Source organism: Amphiura filiformis, chromosome 15, assembly GCF_039555335.1.
Source record: "Amphiura filiformis chromosome 15, Afil_fr2py, whole genome shotgun sequence".
NCBI classification, from domain to species: domain Eukaryota; kingdom Metazoa; phylum Echinodermata; class Ophiuroidea; order Amphilepidida; family Amphiuridae; genus Amphiura; species Amphiura filiformis.
Genome location: NC_092642.1, coordinates 2,563,254 through 2,586,069, shown reverse-complemented (window position 1 = coordinate 2,586,069; position 22,816 = coordinate 2,563,254). Strand labels below are relative to the sequence as shown.

General features: G+C 36.5%; 1 protein-coding gene across 1 annotated transcript in view; it reads right to left on the bottom strand.

The window, feature by feature from the left end:
- Positions 1 to 22,816, bottom strand: part of LOC140172059 (broad substrate specificity ATP-binding cassette transporter ABCG2-like) — a 66,373-nt gene that overhangs the window by 40,004 nt on the left and 3,553 nt on the right. The window lies entirely within an intron of this gene.

Here is a 22,816-nt window from a genome sequence, read left to right as displayed (position 1 = left end):
TATATTATTTATTAACATAGGCCTACTTGTTTGTGATATTTGTGATCGATATAAGTGTTTTAAAATTTCAAAATAATCCCATTCAATTACACGGCTGACAAAGGAAATTTACTGAATTTAGAGAATGCACAGCGTTCACCACCTGGTACAGATGTTAAATTATGCTGATACCAAAGTCATGCAAATGAACAAAGAAAATTTCCGAAGAAAATTTGGAACTTGTCGTCTGCAGTTGGCACCGTGTGGAGAGGGTTATTTATAGATTTTTGCCAACCCTCCATAAAATCACTTGCCCCCTCCCCCTCATCAGTGGCGTCTGCTGGTTTTCAAAAGGGGGGGGGGCACGGTACTTGATTCCCCTGACTGTTCACAAATTTTCAGCTTGCTTCACTGACTCGCCATAACAGGTAAACTACAAATTTTCCCCAAATGGGTGCATTTACACAGATTTACCAGTACTGTAGGTGAGTGGGGGCATGGTCTCCGACCCCCTTTGTGCAAGCCACTGCCCCTCAAGGCCATGCTGATGATCTCACTTTATATCATGCTGATGATACTTACCCAAAATTCAGGCATGCTAAACAACCTGCTGATAACAGTTTATAAACGAAAATATCCACAAGTGGCAAGCAGTCTGAGTTGCAAGCAAAATGAATAACATTCCTTCAAACTTGCATGTAAATAGTTGTTTGTGTATACTGAATTCGCTGAAGTCACTTATTGCCCCCAAATACATGTAATAAGTCTTCATAATAGGCCTAGAATAGTATCAATTTGTTAGAATTATGCAGAGTAGAGATTTGCTATATTGACCAATCAATTTTCTACTCTGCAATCAGGTTCAGTGGTCCACCTGTTTCGCTCACCCTTCCAAGATTGAAACACTTCCCAACCACACTTAGGAGACAGGTAAATGGCGAGTTAAGAATGGGCGAGTTAGATGAAAGCGAGATAGAATGGCGAGTTAAATGCAGAGATTAAAAAGTGACCCCTGCTGAGAATACAACAATTTCCTCCGGAGAGTTAAGGTTTTTACGGCAAGTCCTATCGGTGAGTTTAACTCGCCAATGCGACTTGATGGCTTTGTCGTAACCCGCCTTTATCTTACTTCGTGGGGGGGTAATTGACAAAAAACCCATTTCTGTGGGGGGTAACTCGTCTTTTTAACTCGCTTTTCTTTAACTCGCCTTTTTTTAACTCGCCTAGTTACAGCTCTCCCCCACACTTACATCACAAAAACTGGCTGCCAGAAGTTTTTTTTCCATGTTTCAGGAATCACAGGGGCAACGGGGCTAATTGCTGTAGCAAGCCACTAATTCATGTTAAGGATTTAGTTGAACTATGTGAATTATTTCTGCTTGTTCTATACATAGACTTTGGTATTTTAAAACCAAAGTTGTAGCGATGAATGATTGTTTGTGGAAATTGAGGGTGGCATAAAAATCAGCCTCCTAATAAAATCATGAAAATACCAACGTCTTCAGAGATTTACCTTCCTTGTATATCACCTGCAAACTAGCAACTTGAATAGCCACTTAAAACCATGATATTTTTGCGGCATTAAAATTTTGCATTTTTGAAAGAACCTATGCTTCTGCCACAAGTTATTTTTGTGAATTGGTACACACTTCCTTTAGGCCTCAGTGGCGTACCGTGGCCGCTCCTACCCCGGGGGCTGAAGAAAATTCAATTTTGCCACCCCTTCCCCAACAGCCCGAAAAGATTGACCAAAAAGATTTTTGGTGGTTTGAAAAAGTGAAGAGCAAAAAAAAAAAAAAAGAAAAAGGATTTTAAGTGCTAGCGCCCTAAAAGCAACACATTTTTATGTATAGTACCATTTTTTCAACAGTTTTTGTACTTTTTCAGGTTGCGCCCCCAAAGCCCCCCCAAAATATGCGCATGGGCCTATAGGAAGAAAAAATATCTGCATCATGAATGAAAATTTCATGAATGAACTACACTCACAAAATGACGATTTAGGTAAGGCCAAGTAAAAAATAAAACATGTTTCACGTCCGGGTTAAAAAAAAAAAGGAGGAGGAGGGGGCTTTTTATTTTCTATCGCAAAATTGGTGTAATACCCATACTTAGAGCTGTTTTAGCGCATACAATAATGCCTGGAAAAAGAAGGAGGCCCTTTTTTATTTGTTGTTCTGAGAGTTACACTCCCTCCAATGATCAAAAAACCTTCCTAAAATGTTTCTTGCATCTTAACAAGGCTATAGAAAGCATTCCAACTTCCTAGACATATTTTTTTTTTTTTTTTAACTGAATCATTTCAAAAAATAAAAATATATTTGAGGAAAGCTCAAAAAAGGAAGCGGGAGGGGACGTGAAACATGTTTTTTATTTTGCCTAATGATAACTCAATAAATACAGCATCTATAGGTAAGCAATTATGTTCATCATAAAAAACATGATCGACTCAAGACTTATTTTTTTATAATTTGGTCTATTTCCAATTTTAGGCATCATTTTGTGCAAATAGGCATTTGTGAATTTTAAAAAGTTCATTTTGATGCCTTAAATGGTCAATATCTCAACAACAACAAAAAAAGCCCAATATCAAAAAAAAAAAAAAAAAAAAAATTGGAATGGACCCTCAAGATTAAGAAAAAAAACCAAATATTTTTGGAAAGAATGTTTTTTTATTATGATGTACCGAGAAAAATTGCCAAAAATGTGCATTTTTCTTATTTTCTTCACAATTGTTGTGTTTTCACCAAATCTGTATTTATAATAAGATTCATTGATGTCTTGCCTTTCTAAAAATGTATACTTTGAGTGAATAATTACAAAGTTATGGCACTTTTTCTTCACATGTCAGAAAGAACCATTGCCTGAAATTGGTTCTCTAAAGTCCAGAAAGAACAATGTTGGGGTTTAATATAATGATGTATATTCATGTTGGGGTTATTTTAATTTTCTTGTAAGGGTACAACAAACAGATCAGCCAAGAACCCTCTTTTTTTTCTAAATCTGTGACATAAAAAAGGACAATTTGCCCTCTGTGTGGCTCCAAATACCAGAACCTCTCACCTAAAAAGACCCCTTGAATAGTTTTTATAACATCCATGCAGGGTGCAGCCTCTGCTCAAAAGTAGGCCTACCCCTTTAAATGGTCCAGGTCTATCCTCTCCACTCAAAAGTTCCACATGTTGAAACTAAAATGGAACTGATGAAAAGTGAAGATCCCTCTATACACAAAGCCTGTCATCTAATTGGAATAAAATGGGCTCAAACTATTTCAGGTTTGCCAAAAATGTAGGTCTATATCTCATACCTGTTTTGCTCACACAATCTTGCTGATGGATGGGGACATTCAGAAACCAGTTCCATCTGAACTGTACTGATGTGTTTTAGACCTAATAGGGCTATACATAGATGCCAACAAAATTTTCATATCATTTGGTTGGGTAAATTTGGTTTGGACAGTATTTTTGTTGGACTTGAGAGCGCATCAGACATATCGAATTGCATTCTGAATACGAAGAATGTGCTTCTGATAGCAAATAATTTTAATTTTTTGAAATTCGCAATGTAATACACATTTTATGGCAAATGATTAAAAACTGATATTTTTGATATTAAACTTTATGAATCTGATGATATGTACTTAAAGTGTATGTAGGTGGGACGAAAATCTGAAAATCAATTGAACATTTTGACCTTTCGTATTGAAGATATGGATTTTTTTCCCCAAAACACAAAAAATAGGTCTTTTTGGGAAAAAAATCCATATCTTCAATATGAAAGGTCAAAATTTTCAATTGATCGTCAGCTTTTCCTCCCAGCTACATACACTTTAAGAATATATCACTAGACCCCGGATGACCCCAAAATGACCTTCCAAAAAATTGACTCTAAATACACTTTAAGAATATCACTAGACCCCGGATGACCCCAAAATGACCTTCCAAAAAATTGACTCTAAATGTTGACTGTACCCACCAAGTTTCATGCCCATAAGACAATATTTAGTAATTTGACCTTAGATGACCCTTGGGTGACCCCGGATGACCCTGAAATGACCTTCTAAAAATTTGGCTCTAAATGTTGACTGTATCCACCAAGTTTCATGCCAAGTTTTTGACCATGACCCACCTATCCTGAAAATCTGAAGTCAATCCGCCTATCCATGCCCGAGATACAGCATCCGGACGGACAGAAGCACGGAAGCTCGGACATTGCAAAAACAGTATGCCTCGCGGTGAAGGCATAAAAAAAAGGAATTAGGTGACGAAAAAAAGAAACCCTATTCTACGGTCGGACGGACCTTTCAAGTAGGGTCGGTCGGTCGACTTTTTTTTTTGGAAATGACCCAAAAAATCACCAAAATCTGTAAATAATTTGCAACTTGAAAAAAAAAAAAAAAAAAATTGTTCCTGAAATTTCTGAAATTTGGGTCGGCATTCATTTGTACAGGAAAAATTTGTTTCCCAATTTGTTCAAAATCCAGGTCTTTTTTCGTCGCCTTGTAGGACATTTTGTAACATTATAGGGAAATATAGTGAGTCTACAAATATAGTAAAAATAGAATATAGGCTTGTGGCTGCTTGAAGCCCCTGTGCCCTTATAGTAGAAAGGTGGGAACGAGGATGTGCATCAGATTTGGGGTGTAGTTTTCAGGCAAATGTACCTTAATTTTGAACATAAATAATTTCAAATCTCTTTCGTCAAAGTTGGTATATTTGAGTCAAGATTTTGGAGAGAGAGCTGTACATCCGAACCCAAACTGAAATCAACTGGGGAAATAGTGAATTTGGGGGGGGGGCAAAAATAAACAAATTATGCATATATTTTCAGCTTTTACTTGGGGCAACTGGGAAGGACAAGCCATCTTGACCCATGTGGTGCCACCTCCGGGGGGGGCACTCAAATATGACAGTGTACGCATGCGTGACCAAATTTTTTTCAAATACCCCCTAAACGAGTTTTACCCTACCAGCAAATTTAGCCCCTTAATAAGGTAATTTAGTGTAGAATTTACCCCCTAATGAGTTTTTGGCTGGTGAAAATACAACAAATGTACCCTTTTTGGACTCATAATTTACCAAAAACTTGAAAAGGTACCCTAAACAAGTGTCCAGTTTCAGAAAACTACCCTTATTCTTAAAAATCACTGTTTTTAGACCCTAAACGCGTCACGCACGTAACTTGCCTTGCCTAAAAAAACCACCCCTTTTTACTTGTTTTTTTGGTCACGCATGCGTACAGACCATTTATGTGAGTGATCCCCCCCCCCCCGGGTGCCACCACTATAATAGATGCAGTAGGTCTACCTACAAATCTGAACCAATGTGAACTAAATATTTGCTCTGTAAATACACCATTGCAATGGTAAACCTTTTCACCCTCTTACAAGTAAATTTATCTATTCCAGACAGCTGAAATGTGTACAAATATTCAGCAAAAAGCTTTGCGAGTTTTCATTCAAGTATCTCATTTCAGACCACCGTGTTAGTGTGTACATTAGCAACCCATTTAACATAGGCAAAACAGTTTAAGGTAGGGACTCCCAAAATGTGAAATGAAATCATGGTTTTCTGCAATTGACAATTCCACACAAAAATAAGTTATACCATAATCATGGGTGTGAGAGGCCACAGAGCAAAAACAAGGAAAATCACTAAAAACAGCGTAAAATCAGGGTAAAAACACCAAATATGGGCTGAAAATAAAAGAAAAACACATAAATTTTGGCAAAAAAAAAGAGGAAATCAGCTGAAAAGAGGAACTCTCACATCCCTGCATAATACTATACAAGTATTGAAGTATGTAACAAGTATGTACACATCCTAGCACACATGCTTGTTCCAAAAATGATATTAACAAAAATACAATTTGATGAATTGTACTTGTAGGCAAAACCAGTTGCGTAACCAGGGGCCAATGGGAAAATTCCCCCGAAATTTCAGGGATAAAATGGTGAAGGCAAAGAGTAAAGTGTCATTAAAAATAAAATGATTAAAACTGAGATGAAAGCATTGCACCCCCATACACACTATAAGGCTGCTTACCAGCAGGGTTTTCTTTAAGGGATCTAGAATGAGCGTTTATTGCGTTTCGACAGTATTTTTTGTGGGACACGAGAGCACCTCAGACCTATCGAATTGAATTCTGAAAACGAAACATGTCTTTCTGATATCAAATAATTTTCATTTTTTAAAAATCACAATATAATACAAATTTTATGACAAATTATAAAAATTGGATATTTTTCAAATTTTTATATATAACAGTCCTCGAAGTAAATTATATAAATCTAATGATATATTCTTAAAGTGTATGTAGCTGGGAGGAAAAGCCGACGGTCAATTGAAAATTTTGACCTTTCATATTGAAGATATGGATTTTTTCCCAAAAAGACCTAATTTTTTTTGGTGTTTTTGGTAAAAAATCCATATATTCAATACGAAAGGTCAAAATTTTCAATTGATCGTCGGCTTTTTATCCCACCTACATACACTTTAAGTATAAATCATCAGACTTATAAAGTTTACTTGAGTACTGTTAAATATCAAAAATATCAATTTTAATGATTTGCCATAAAATGTGTATTAAATTGCTAATTTCAAAAATCAAAATTATTTGATATCAGAAGGACATTCTTCGTATTCAGAATGCAATTCGATATGTCTGATGTACTCTAATGTCCCAAAATAAATACTGTCCAAACGTTCATACCCCAGCCCTTAAGCATTTTGCTGTAGGGGTATTTTCAATTTTTTTGGACTCTTTCAATTGTGAATTTTTCCGCTGAAGGGGTCCAAAACATTGGCCAAGTTTTTTTTTTTTTTAATGTTTTAAACAATATTGGGTGTTTATACAGGGTGTCCCAGAATGATTTGTACCGTGTTTGCAAAAATAACTAAAAATAGAAGACGGGCAGTGTATCTATTTTTGATACCAGCATTATAATGTTGGACATGTCTCCTACTTATTCTGTTAATTTCAGCACGCTACCTTTATTTGTTTTGGCGTGCCATGCAATAATGTAAAATCGATGAAAAACGACTCCCATACCTTTGAAAAATGGCACGATATGATTAAATGAAGAACGTGGGATGTTTGGCACAGCATTTCGACGACGACAACTACTGTTGGGGTCACGCCTTAAAGCTTGCCGGACAGCTGCAATGTTCGCTCTAGTTCTTACAGTCTTACGAGCACCTGAAGCTTCACTCTGCCGATTCCTGACAGTTCCGTGCTCGTCAAACTTCTTTACCTTATACACTATCGTCTAATGAATCTTCTTTGCGTCTCAACATAGCTGCCGGTTTGCCAGTAAGTTTTTGAAAGAAATCCACGCTACTGTAGGCCTACAGTAAATTGAGGAGCCGTCTTTTCTGTACCACAACCAGTTTGATCTCTGCAAGCATTTCAAATGACATGGACCTCACACCACATTAACTATATTTAAAACTACCGCCAAAGAGAGAATGGGATTAGGCCACAAATCCTTAATTCCATATGATGATTGCTTCGTAACGTCATAAATAATAGATAGATATCGGCTATTTAGTGGAAATATGAACAGGGCACAACTAAAATACCTGCATAACTTTTTCCAAATAACTTTGTGCAATTTTTTTGTGTGTATTTCTCCTGAAAAAGGAGAAATTGTGTGGGTAAAATTCAGCCTTGTACGTGTTCTTCCCCCGTTTGAAGTGTACGTGTTCTCCCCCCCATTTGACTGATGACGTAGGTAAATGAAGCGGGCACTTTATCGTGCTCTCATCATACAATCACAATCACTTTGACAAGTTTGACATTAGCAACAATGAGTTGTACTATCACTCACCATAACAATGCTGCATAACAATATGCACAGTATTGTTCTCTTTCGGGAACAAAGCCCACACAGTAATTGTTACTATGTGTTTGCTTTGTAATATTTCATCCAACTGAAACTATATACAGTGAATTCAGATACATGATTTTGTGGACTTAACACGGTTTATATGCTAGTATCAGATGAAATTCTAAGCTCAAATTATGTATTTATTTTTAGGCCTTATATATCTCATGATATTGATATACATATGAATTGTGATATCACAATTGTCTAATATATAAAAAAAAAAAGCGGCTGATTTTATCCATATGTTTAAAACCCATGAAATTTGTAATTTGGAATTTTTTTCTGTGAACAACAACAGTATACATTCTGTCCATTGAGAGCGTTTATAGTCCCTTTTCTCACAGCGGGCACATCTCATTTCATGACGTCACCGCTTTTCTAGGCCAAATCTGTCTCGTTCGAAGGAACTCACCGCTTAAGTTGGTTTTTGCGGAATATCAATTTTAAACGCCTTATTTTCTCAAAAAGGAGTCACTTTCATTGTCCTCATCATGTTTGCTTGCCAATGATATGATGTTGTTTTTGCTATAGACCTGTCCTGGGCCCCCTTTTTGCATCAGCCCCAGCACAAGTGTTTGTGAACAGTCCCTAAGTGGCACTTTACTGCTGTTGATGGGGCCTGGGGAGAAATCGATATAAATTTATATATAATGAAAGCGAGGCCAAGAAGGGTATCATGTGATTATAAAATAACAAAAGGTGGGCCAAGAAGGGTGTGATATTGATATATTGCTAAAGACCCCAATTTTGAGAAAAACTAGAGAGGTTATTTGGCCGGTTACTGTGGTGGTCTGGGTAGTCTGGGGTGAAGCCCCCAGCGGGGTTTGAAGGGGCAATGCCCCTCATGGGGGTGTAAGGGGGACAAAAAGCCCAAGCACTTTTGAAAATGAATGTAAACATTAACTGTAATGTTTCCATTTGTAAATTCATGTTTAATTGTGCTAGTGTGCGATGCGTAATTCTTCTTTCCCCTGTATATTGATATATTAAGAATACGATTAAGCATCATTAATTTGATCTCGTGCGCTAGTTGGTAATGTTTGAATGTTTCCATGTTCCAGTGTGTGATGCGTAGGCCTCTTCCCTTGTTTGTAACATAATAGCTGTCAAAAGAACTAAACTGCAAAACTCAATTTGTTTATTTTTTATTTTTTTAAACTTTTTTTAGGCTGAAAAGTGGGGGTGGTGTGGCCATGGCTGCATCTGCCACAACAGTTCCAACAGGTCTGATTTGTATAGGAAATACCATCTTATATGAATACTAAAACAGTTGTATTATCCTTGCTTGGATATATAACACTTGACAGTTGACACAGGGCCCTTTTTCAACAAATAAAACATGATTTTGTGATAAAATATGATTAGTTTATCAAATGCACACCTTGCTCTCTTGTCACAGGTGTTAAAATGCACCTGTCATTCCAAATAGGAAATAGAGTCTGCTCACAAAATACTGGTAGGCTACAACCCTGATGTAATATCACCCATATGTGATGCTATCATATTTGTGTCTTGCTGCATTCAACCATTGCAGTCTGGTCAATGAACCCTTCTAGAATTCTTTGGTCTACGGTGAAAAATTTCTCTTAAAAGTTTTCTTTTGAAAAATTTATATAAATGATGTAAACAAAGGTGTATTATTTTACAAATTTAGATATTTTAATGATCTTTGTCAAATTTTACAATAACCTACACAGGCCTAAATCCTGCATGTGCAATTTCAGTTGAACAGGTCTAGTGGGTCTTGTAATACATAAGCAAAAATTCTCTCATACCCATGGCAAAGCACGTTGATCTCTATTAGCAGTCACTGCCTAACCTCTGACCTCAAACTTTGGAGTATGAGATCTTGTACCCAAAATATCAAAGGTCATTCTATGAATGTATAATATGTATTAGGGTTAATGGACTATGTCCTCATTATGAGCATGTTTCAGATAAAGTGTAGCAAAACAAAGGTTGTGGTTAATATTTGTGAATATTCCGGTTGTGGTTAAGACAAAGTATTGGTTAAGATGTGAAAAAAAGAACCACACACAAATTTCCACAATTTTCCAACAATGTTTAAGGCCAACTTTATGTGGAAATTGGAGGTAAGTGTGGTCATAAAATAACAAACCTTTTAGTGACCCCTTCCTTGTGTTATTCCCATAACAAGTCCCCCTTCCCCACTATAATAAAGATTGAGACATGTTAATGGCTTGCATGGGGATTCTGGTAGTTACATAGACAGGTAGTTTTTGTGTTTGGAAATGTGCTGATTTTGAAATTGTTATCTGCATACCTGTTTGATCCATTTACTAATATCAACAGTATAAATAGTTTTATGTGCCGAAAATGTTTTGACGGAATATCATGCGATTCATGCATGATGAAATAAAAACAGTTCTTGCATTTTTATCTATCTCGTTTAATGTAAAAAATTCACTCTCCAAAAGAGTGAGAAGAGCAAAAATCACTCCAAAAGAGTGAACATTATTTCCAAAAGAGTGAAAACCACTCCTAAAATAATGTAGCCTTTCAATGTACTTCTAAAGAGTTTATAAGGGGCTTTATACTCAAAAGATGATGTGATGAATGATGATGATCGGCTATTCCTGGTGCTGATATAATTTGGCTCAGATTTTTAAACAAATCTGGTTTGTAAAATCACTCGGAAACCATTTTTTTGTCCCGAAATACACTAATGGTATTGAATTGGGTAATTTAAAAACTACCCTAGGTGAGGATTGTCCTTAAAAAAACACCCCTTCTTCTTGAGAGCCTTATCATAGATCTGCGTTTTGCTTTTCAAAACCACCCCAAACTTTTCTTACTTTCACGCAGATGCTAAGAAGTATTATACCGAGTGCCCTCCCCCGGCCCTTATCATAAAAGATATCATTTAGGAGTGGTTTCACTCTTTTAGGAGTGATTTTCATTCTTTTCACTCTTTCAGAGAATGAATTTTTCACTCTCAAAAGGGAATACCATTTGCACTTGTTTTGAGTTTTCTGTCACTTATTTTGAGAAAAAAGCAAGGAAACCTTTTCATTATTTCCAAAGTTTCATGATCAGCCAAAATGCAGAACTAAACATACAGTTGTCTTTTATGCCAAAAATTTACCCAATAAAGTAAAGAGGAATGCTCCAGTGGCTGTCATACATGAAGCGAATTCAGATTGCATTCCAAGTAAAAAAAAAAAAAGTCAAGATGTTTTTTTACTCCAAACAAACTTTTTATTTTTTTATTTTTAACAAAATATATTGCACTAATTAATTCAAATGAGGGCAAAGAATTTCAAATGCGGCGGGTGACAAGAAACTCAGAATGAGTTAACACACCATTATACCTCTAAATTTATGAGATTACCATGTATGGCAATAGTATACACTTAACTTTTTCAAATAAAATATTGGATGACCTGCTTCCCACATATATTTTTTCAAGTTTAAAATCTGGATTCTAGAATTTTAATATGCTTCAAGTTGGGCTATAATATATTACCAGATTTTAAAAATACACTGTGATTATGTGGGTAAATAGAATGATGTATGGGGTATTTATTTATTTGTATGAAATACAATACTTCTGCTTTATGTAGAAAATGAGGTACAATCAAAAATAGGAGCAAAATAAAATCAAATTTAAGACAATGGGGATTGTTTATAACTTTGTAGCCTAGTATGCTATTATTGCATGAAGACCGAATTATTAAAAAGACTGTGACATCCTATCAACCAGACCAAAAAGGTTTGCCTCAAGTTTGGTAGTGCATAATTCACTGTTCATTTTCGAATTGTGCGTGGAAAAATAAGTGCTCAGTGTATACGCACACGTACAAGGGTGGTTGTCAGCACGCTTGCAGTGCAATCATGAAAAAAGTATTGACTTCACTACCGGATGTGCAGTAGCGGCGTGGGAGGGGGGGAATGCCCCCAGTCAGAACTTTTTCCCCCATTTCCCCCAGTGAAAACCCAAAATTAGGAAATTTTTCACTTTTGGGGGGAAATTTTGAGCAAAATTGGTTGATTTTGCCCCACCTGAAATTCACTATGCCCACCCCCGTGGCCCCCCCCCCCCCCCCGAAAAACTGCAGAAGTGAGATGAACCCTAATTTAGGACGTAATGAAAAGCACAAAAAGCCAAGAAAACACCAAATAAAATCAGGAACAAAAATCACTTGGTTTTTGAATCGATGTTGTTCCTTTGTTTATTTTATTTTATTTATTGTACAAATACACTCTAAAGGCATTCCAGTTGAAATCCATATACCCTCTGTGGAAGACATGACCTTAATCTTCTGCACAGGGAATGTGAATTTCAAATGGGGTTGTAACCTGAATGGATTTATATTCCATTTGCAATCTGTACACCCTGTGTGGAAGATTAAGGTCATGTCTTCCATAGGGTGTATGGATTTCAACTGGAATAGCCCATTGCATGTGAACAATAATTGTTTACTCTATAAACTGTTTAATATTATTACATCTTGATTTAAGCCTATTTTGATCAAGTCCTGGATAAGACCAAAAAATATAAATTGTTTGCTTGTCCAGAAGTTGGGTTGGTCGACATCGGTTGGGAAAAGGTGTTTTTTTCTTATAGGCCTATCTTTAAAGTATAATATGAAGTACTTGTTTGTATGTAAAACACTCAATAACGACAGAATTGACACCAAAGACAAATTCAGAGTAAACCCTACTTCATTTGACATCACATGTCTAGCAGACTTTAAAATACTGCATTTTTAAGTTCAACATGTGTAGACGCTGAGAATGATACAAACTATTGAAACCCTCAGCCAGATATGAATGGACAGGGGAAACATGCAGGAAATGGTATTTCACAACATTTCTGTTATATCTTCAGTTTTTCAGACAAAAAGTTTGTAAGATTTTCAGGGAAAATTGTAAAAAACATTCTACAGAGTCTGGACTGACGAGACGAAAACAAGCAAACAACTTTTATTTTTTGGCCTAAAGTAGTACAAAATGGATTATCTTTTTCAAAATCTTGCACTTTTCCCAGGCTGTAGTGAATACTTAAATTGCATCTGAATTTGTTTGATTTCCCCATTGTCATTATAATTTAATCTACAATTTCATTTATGCAAATTGATTTATCCAATTTGAGATTTTATGTGAAATCGCAACTTTAAATACAATTTGTTTATTTTGTTATATTAGATTGGATTAACTTTTTCTTCAAATCTCAATTAGTATAGGTCCTGTGGGTCATGTTGCTTGTTGGGATTTGGTAAAATTTTTCAAGTACTGAGCACTTTATGTTCACTTTGCTTTACAAACTTCTCCATGCATGCTAGTCTGCTAACTAAAAAAAAAATTAAAGCAGTTGTGCTGCCCAGTGACCTTACCATGACTTTTTCAGAAGGGAGAGGGAGAGAGGGGCAGAGGTAACTTTCAAGGGGGAAAATAGGACAACAATTTTCAAATTTGGGCTAAAAAGTACAAAAAAGCCTTAAAATCTTAAATATCAGGGTGGCTGGACAGCAAAGAGAACATAAGGCCTCGTATCCATAGGCTGTTCCTTGTGGCGTGTGCCCTTGTTCGTGTTTACTTTTTCCCATGTGACCTGCCACACAGACAACGAACCGTAGCGGCCACTAAGCAAAACAAAGGTTCGTTGTCTGTGTTGCAGGTCACATGGGAAAAAGTAAACACGGAACAAGGGCACACGCCACAAGGGAACAGCCTATGGATACGAGGCCGTAAGTGCTCAGTATGTGAAAGTACTGAAAATGCTGCGTGGGCATTCTTTTAATTTAACAATCAAAATGTGCGCACAATCTTTTGTTTATAATGCAAAACTTTTGCGCTCCGTGTGCGCCTTCTTTACTCACACGATCAAATATTAACGCACCCTGCACACTTTCTTCGCTCTAAAGTTTTGGTGCGCTCCTCGCCTTTTTCGACCCAAGATAGGGGGGTTGTAAAAAATAATTGCCTGCGATAAGGGGGGGGTCATAAAAAATGTACTCCGGTCACTGACATATTCTTGACGCCCCTGCCGAAGAAAATGACATCCCTCTTAACTTCAGCAATAGACTATTCTCTAGCCCGACACATCATGGCCCTACGTTGCTCCTTCGATTCCTCACAGTAAGAAGGCCAGTGGAAATCGTAGTACAGAGGTGTGAGTACCTCGGGCTAACTATTCTCCACCTCCCTCCAGGATTTTTATAGATTTGTTTTGACCATTTTAAAACTATTTTCATCAAATTTTTGCCCCTTGAAAGTCACCTTGCCCCCCCCCTGAAAACAGCTAGCTAGGCCACCGATTAGCATCTTCAGCAGTGGCGTAGCCAAGGGGGGGGGGGGGCAAGCTTCCCCCCTGTGAAAAATCTTGCCCCCCTGTGGGATGGTGGCCACCCCGACATTTAAGACTTTTTTGTGTTTCTGACCAAATTGACATTACATTTTGCCATTTTAACCTAAAAAGTGCCCCCTTTTGCCCCGCCACTGATCTTCAGTAGATGGTATGTGGGCTTATTGGAAGATTAGATCTCAAAGGGAAATTCCCGGTGGGAAATCCCCACCCACAGAGAAATTCCCCACACCAGTTTCACTGTCATCTCACTGTCCTGTTACTTGTAAATTTCGATATAAAATATAAAATATTCTGATTTATCACAACACTTGCTGGGACAATGTGGGAAAGTTAACATTGACCTGTGAACTTTGGGTTATTTTTATACATATTTATACCATGATTTACCTAAAACTGGTTGTAAATAATAATAATAACAACAGTTTGGCCCATTTTAAATGGTGTTACTTTATAAAAAATAAATTTAATTTATGGTGAGTGAAAAATAGTGTAGTGTTGAAGTTAAACTCTTAATCATTTATCTACCACTACCCACACAGGTATATCCACATGTAAATTTAATTTGCTTTAAATGTTTCGTACTGAATCTGATGAAGAATAAATAATAATTATTTTTGACAGACATATTTTTGTCAGGGGGGATGACCCATACAATCATCCCCCCAATGTTGACGGCTATATGTTTCTGACCAAATTAACCTCATATTTGGCCATTTTAGCCTCAGAAGTGCAAAATTTTGTGCACTTCACACAAATTTATTCTACTTTTGTACCATATTTCAACAGTTTAGCTTCAAAATGGCAAAAAGGTACCATAAACTTATTCTGACGCCATAAGGTACTGGATTAACTATACTTCCAGAAAATTTTCCCCCACAATGTCAAAAAGAAATCTACCCTACTGATTTTTATGTTTCTTAAATAGTTGAGACCTAGTTCCCCTTTACACTGATATTGATATGCTATCTGTTTCAGTTTCTCATGCTTTCTGAGGTTCTAGACCTATCAAATGATTGCCCACATGACTTGAAATAGAATGACTATTCCATCAGTAAAATGTTTGTTTGGAATTAAATTACAACACACATTCAAGCCGCCAGAGCATTCAAGCCTAAGTGTTTAACATTTGCACAAACTTTAAAGGGATAATCAGGGATTTGTTAAAGCAGAACACCTTAAAATTTATAAAAATTCACTTTGCAGTTTAGAAAAAGCATAATGAGCTAAAAATTGCAGAAATAAATTGGAACTAGAATTTGCCAAAATATAAAAAAAGTCCCTAAAAATCCCAATTTGCGAGCGTTGGGCGCAAAAGAAATCAGGTTTTGTGCTTTTTTGGTCAAAAAGAGGACCAAAGTTTTCCACTTTTTCAAAATCTGTACCCCACAAAAAAAATCCTGTGTACGGGCCTGATTTTACTATAATAAAATTATGAATTTAATTTTAAAATTATGAATTTAATTTTAAAATTACAGTACCTTAATGTTTAAATCCGGGGTCACTCCCATTGTGGCCTGTACACCATCCACGATAATCAACTTTTGAAAAGCACCCTAAACAAGGATTTAACCTTTGGCTAAAACAATACCCTAAACAGGGATTTTATTCCTTGCATCAAATTTCATACCCTAAATTTCATTTCCGCAGATTAGCAATTGCAATTTTGCTACCCTTTTTCCAATATTTCATGTTTTTGACACCCTAAACACATTACGCGCGTATCGTGCTTACCCACGAAAAACTACCCTTTTTACGCGTTTTCATTATCGCGGATGGTGTACAGGCCACAATGGGAGTGACCCCCCTGGGGTTTAAATCTTTGGGTATTTTGGCCCCACCAATTGGGGTGAAATCTTTGGGTATTTGGGCCCACCAATATTTTTGGGTGTGTTGGCCTCCAAGCCCTCCCCCCTCCTTTACCACAGCAAATGATCCAGAGTTCACCCCCAGGAATAGGAATAATGTGGTACTGCCCTCCCATGCCCCCCTCATCTGAAGCCATTTCTGTAGTGCACCCCAGCAGGAGTAAAGGAATGAGTCACATAGTCAAATATTTTGATTTGAAATTTGCCTCTTTTTCTAGAGCACACCTGTTAGCAGTGGATAGATGGTAGATTATAGGGACCAGGGAAGAATGTGAACTTGTCACAGAATCCACCTACAAAATATCTCTGACATCATTGGGCAGGGTTTGGTCACCAAGCCAATGACTTGATTGGAGTCTCAACTTGCACATACTGCAGAACCTCTCTCCATATCCTGGGACCTCTCTGTGGCATAGCCAGAACTTTTTTTGAGGGCGGGGGTCAAGGCAACTTTAAGGGGGGATTTGATGAAAATGGTCAAAAATGAGGTAAAAATGCCTGAAATTTTAAATATCAGAAATTCCAGCATCCCAGGTGAGGGTGGGGGTGTGTTATGTATGTATGTGTTGCATGTTATAATTGCTTATTGCACGGCCCCTTAATAGTTTAACAAGTACAATACATTTTTGTAAAACATAAATTGTTAAATGTTGAATCATGGAAGTGCCACTGGTTGAATGAAGAATGAGGTAGCATTATATACCTAGCAGGGTGTAAGACAATGCAAGACACAAATAATATGCAAGGAGCAGGAAAAAATTACTTTTTCAAAATCACTGTATATCCCTCTAACTTGTTATTTTCGGAAATGAAAATAGTTCAAACACATAGTGCACCGTCCTTCCTACTTGCCTACCTGTAAACAAACAAGGTCTTGAAGTGATTCAAGTTGAAATTGGCTATTCCAATTAAAATCCACACACCCCTCAGTGGTTGATTTTACGACCATCTCATACTTGACCCAGCTGGAAATTGTAACTAATTTGAGGTTAAATTCCAGGCTATTGAAAATTGCTGAACTTTTAGACTGAAATTGATAATTTTGTTTGGAGTTGATGAAAATGGTTGGATCCGGAATATTAAATGTTTGAAGTTGATTTGAATCAAGGTGGTAGCAAGGTTGAAAAATGTGGGGCGGCTCTCACAAATGTGGGGCGGCCATCACAAATGTGGGGCGGCCAAAATACAAATATTTAATATGCCCATATTGAAATAAATATATAAAGAAAAACATAAAAAAATTCTCAAAAAGTGGGGCGGCCATGGCATCCCCGGCCAAGTGATTTGAATTCCAAATCTTCCTTGAGGGAGGGGGTGTGTGTTTTTCAAGTGGAATTGCCTAATTGATGTGATGTTTGTACTGTGTCAGGTGCATTCTGACAAGTTGAACAAACAATAACAAATTGGGTGCTTTTAACTCATGTTCTACTTATGTGTTTTATTGGATTGATAGTTATGTACTGAGTAGGAGTGTTGCTTTGGGTTGCACAATTTCACAAAATTGGGCTCAGATACCGTATTTCGTCAAATAGTCGCCCCCCCTCAAATAAACGCCCCCCACCACTTTTTTTTTCAACCAAGATGTTTCAAAAAGGCCGATATTTCCATGCTATCTTGTGAATAAAGCTAACCAAGTTGTCCACATGGTCGATAATAGCGTCAATAATTGGCGAAAATCTGGATTGGAAACCCGGAAGTGAACCAGAAGTCAGTGTTTCTAGTTCATAGTTCGTCATTTTAGCGTGAGTTTTAAGTTTACCTAATGATTTTAATGGGAATTATCGTTCTAAAATTGACATTGAATAAACCCCCCCCTTTGGGAAAATGTAACGCCCCCGGGGGAGGGGGGGGGGGTTATTTGATGAAATACAGTAGATGTTAAATATCACAAGCTCTAAGCAATATGGTAGTCTGAAGAGGTTAGGGCATTTTAAGTACATTTATAGTTAAGGTTAGAGTTAGCATTGGGATTAGTGTTATATGATGGGGTTAGGTTATAGTTTATTTAATAGGGTCAGAGTTAGGATTAGAGTCAGGGTTATGGTTAGGATTAGGGCTTATTGTATAGGTTAGGGTGAAGTTTAAGGTCAGGGTTGGGGTATACGGAATAGGGTTCATAAGTAAGTTACTGGGTTTTCAGACTATGCATCAGACCATCAACCAGCAGCCAATATTGGTACCGCAAGCTTGATCTTTCATGAATCCCCAGGGCTGGGAAACTTGTATTTCAAGTTCTATATCACCTGCGTACAAGTGAAAAAGGCTTTTTTTCACGGCTGGGCATGATACGTGTGTATCTTGTTTAGGTATCAAAAAACAGCCAAAATGGGGGGGGGGGGAAGGTCGCACAGATATTACTCAAAAAGGTTAGCTAATCTCATGAGTCATGACATCATTTTAATCATATGAAGTATATGTTTTTGTCTAAACTCAGACCCGGGACTCAGACACACTGCCTGGATTCAACATTATGTCATTGACAAGACAGCTTGAAAGCAATTTGCTGCACCTGATACTGTGTAATGGCATGCACATTAGCCTGACAATTGAGGTAACACTGTTAAGTGCAAGTCTTGATCTGCCATTTAGCAAAGTACATTTAGATCTTTATGTACTCAATAATTTCACTCAACATTCCCAACAAGCTGTGTAATACTAATAGTGCAGTTATTTTCAAATTCATTTTCAAACCCAGTTATTTCGGCTTATTACCAGATCCAGTCATAAATGCCTCTCAGATATTACTGTGAATAAATGGAAGACAAATGGGGTCTAAAAATAAGAAGATTAATCAAAAGTTGCAGTTTTGTATCTTTTTATTCTCCTTTTCAAGACTAAATTTCACTTAATGGCCCATTTAGGGATCCAGCAAAAGTGTAAAAAAGTACAATTTTGTATTAAATGTGAGGGATAAGTCATTACAATTGTCAATAGGTATTTTTGAAATACACCTATTTGGCTTAACCACTAGCAGGCTATGTTTGAACACCTATGCTGCTATAATGTGGGCTACTAAATGAAGGTGCAACAAACTGAATGATTTTTGAGATTTTTCAAATTGTTCAAATCAGCAAATTGCTGAATAGGCCTTGTGGATAAAATAACTTAATTTTCATTAAATTAGCAATTTAGTCATACATATTTGAAGGGGAGGGAGCAACCACCAACCAGCACCACTGATGAAAATTGGTCATCAGTGTTCCACCCTCCAGCTGTAGTCCTTTGTACAGGGTGTCTCAATAAAAATAGGCCCTGTGGATCACGGAATGTAACTTAAAATATCCGCCGTAAAAATAAAAGTTTCTTGCAGATTCAAAATTATTGAAGTGTCTTCTATAGATTGGTGCATAAAGCATCAAAATCCGTTCACGCGTCACTGAGATAATTGGGAAACTACAAATAGACTCATTTTTGGACCTTTCCAATGGGACAATACACATTAACAAGAATGTGCTGCATGTAGTTTAGAATTGAAGAAATTAATGCAGTTAAGGGTTGACAGTATTGTTGGTCGAAACAGTCAAAAAGATCGATTTTCATTATATTAATCAATATATTGAAAAAAAAAACACCTTGATGTTTTGCAAAACTTCATACTTTGAAAACTTTCTTGATTTATTGTTGTTAATGAGTTATGTACGTTTTACAAAAGTGATGTTGTTTCATCCCTATTTACAACATAACTCGAGAACCACAGGACATATAAAAGTATATCTGTAATATCAATGAAATTTTTGCCAAAGCTCACTACCATTCGCAATATGATGTGAACTACCAACTCACAATAGTTTGAAATAGTGTAAAACCTTAACTCCCAGTGTTACTATGTAGGATATAACTTGCCTGATCAGCAACTATGCCTCTTTTCTGTTATTGGTGTTGCTTATCAATTTTTGTTTATTTCACCATCAATACTATCACTTGGACATTTCATTTTGAGGGAACCAATTTCTTTTGAATCAAATATTTCAGCCACTTCAATATAAAGTTCAGCCCTACTCTATGGTTAACAGATGTATGAACAGCGTCATTTTCACGTATTTTTTGTGGGACCTGAGAGCACATCAGACATATCGAATTGCATTTCAAAAACGAAAACAAGGGATATCCTTCTGATATCAATTTCTTTTTAAATTCGCGATTTAATGTCATTTTATGACAAATGATTAAAAATTGATATTTTTTAAATTTAACAGTCCTCGAAGTAAATTGTATACCTTTTATGATATGTATGTATACTTAAGCGTATGTAACTGGGACAAAAAGCCGTCTATCATATGGAAATTTTGACTCTTCATATTGAAGATAAAGATTTTTCCCCAAAACACACAAAAAATAGGTCTTTTGGGGAAAAACTCAATATCTTTAATATGAAAGGTGTACATATCATTAGATTTATGAAGTTTACTTCGAGGATGGTTAAATATCAAAAATACAAAAAAATATCAAATTTGAATCATTTGAATACAATGTGTGTTATATCGCGAATTTAAAAAAAATACAAAAATATTTGATATCAGAAGGACATTCCTCGCATTCAGAATTCAATTCGATATTTCTGATGTGCTCTCAGGTCCCACAAATATTACGGCGCAAACGTTGCTATCCGAACCCTTAACCCAAAGAGAAACGTGTGAAGAACATTCTTTGGAAGATTGATTGATATTGATTTTGAACTCATACTCAGCAACACTTGGCGTTTCCTTTTATTTCTTTTATAATAAACTACACATTTCTGTTTATGTGTATTACCCCATTGGAATGGTCCAAAAATGTGTCTGTTTGTACAAATTTAATTAGCTCAGTGACGCGTGAACGGATTTGGATCATTTTTGCTCCATTGTTAAGCAGACACTTCATGGTTTTTGAATCTTTAAGAATTTTTTAATTTTACTGCCGATATTTTAAGTTATGCTCCAATTTCCATAGGGCCTATTTTTATTGAGACACCCTGTATGTTTTTCATTGGAACCAGCAGCCAATCAGCTGCTCAGTCAAATTTAAGACCTCATTTGTAAAAATTGTTCAAGAAATAAAGACATGTCAATCCAAAAACCCAAGGAAAATGCACATTCAAAAGCAACAGTTTGCTCCATTTCATGCCCTATTGCTCTACAAAGCATTCTCGAACAAGAGAACCAGCACCACGCTTCCATTGATTATAATAGCATGTTCAAACTAAATGTATTTATCTTATTTCATATACAGATCTAAGAACTAGATAACTTCTAAATTACTGCATTTCAAAATGAAAAAAAAATCTATTTGCATGTCTTCAATCGTCAACGCAATTGCAGAAATCACAATTAGCAACAGCCTCGCTATCATTTCGGATTTGACTCATTTCATTTGCAAACTGGGTCAAAAGTCAATCTTGACCTGTTTTGGACCATCTACTGAGTCAGTGAATAATGTTGCATGTGAGTCACTACATATTTGACCCAAGTCAGCTTCTATTCTGACTTACATAATATAGTTTAGGACATGCATGGGTCAGATTGCATATGACTCATGAAACAAAACCGCTTTTGGTTATTCCTTCATGTAATTTTACACGAAATTAGGGTTAGGGTTAGGGTTAAGGTTAGGGTTAGGATTAGGGTTAGGATTAGGGTTAGGATTAGGGTTAGGATTAGGGTTATGATTAGGATTAGGGTTAGGGTTAGGATTAGGGTTAGAGTTAGGATTAGCTTACACGAAATAATTACATGAAGGATCGACCAAGCTTTTCCATCACATACACACGGCCCCCACAGACCATAGTGATCACTACAAAGTCCCTCTCTCTCTCTATATATATTTCAGGCACAACAAAAAGAGTCAAAATGATTCACTTGACTTAGGAATTCTTTCTGTGAACCACTGTGCTTTCATTGATATTATAGACAAAAGTGCAACTAGTAAGTGGATAGGCTTTCACAGCGGGATTCCATAACAATTGATTTTTATTCGGGTGCGCAGTCGGATATCACTGGTGCAGCCGGTCAATGTGTGAAAACTATACAGTACTGGTGCAGCCAGTCACTGTGTGAAATTGGTCACTGTGTGAAATTCTGGCTGCACCAGTCCTGTAGTTTTCACACATTGACCGGCTGCACCGGTAATGTGATATCCGACGGCGCACCCGAATAAAAATCAATTGTTAAAAGTGCAACTTTTGATTGGTTTCTTGACTTTCTTCCTTAACATTTAGATCAGTTTCTTTAATTCTCATTTCAATAAATGAGGTCTTAAATCCAAGCTAAAGTATACAGGTATTGGCTGCTTGTTTAAATTTTGACATATTTTTCTTTTTTTAGGATATACATAGGATGAATTTAACTGGTATATCTTAATTATTTTGCACGTACTGCGCACTGTATATATTAAACCAGGCTGCTTGTATACATTTCAACATATTTTTTTTGTTTAGGATATACATAGGATGAACATATGACTGGTACCTTAATTATTTTGCGTACTGTATACATTAAACCAGGCTGCTTGTATACATTTCAACATATTTTTGTTTTGTTTAGGATATACATAGAATGAACATAAATAGTACCTCAATTCTTTTGCGCACTATATATTAAAACCAAGCAAAATTCCCATACAGCAATAAGAAGCAATTTGCAGCTTAGATTTAAGCACATTATATGTACCTCAACTTGTCATTAAAATGTGAAGAGGCTGAAATGATCAGAATTGTTCAAAATAACTCAAAACTATAACATACACTAGTTCACCACTTTTAGGATTATTGGACTATTCCAG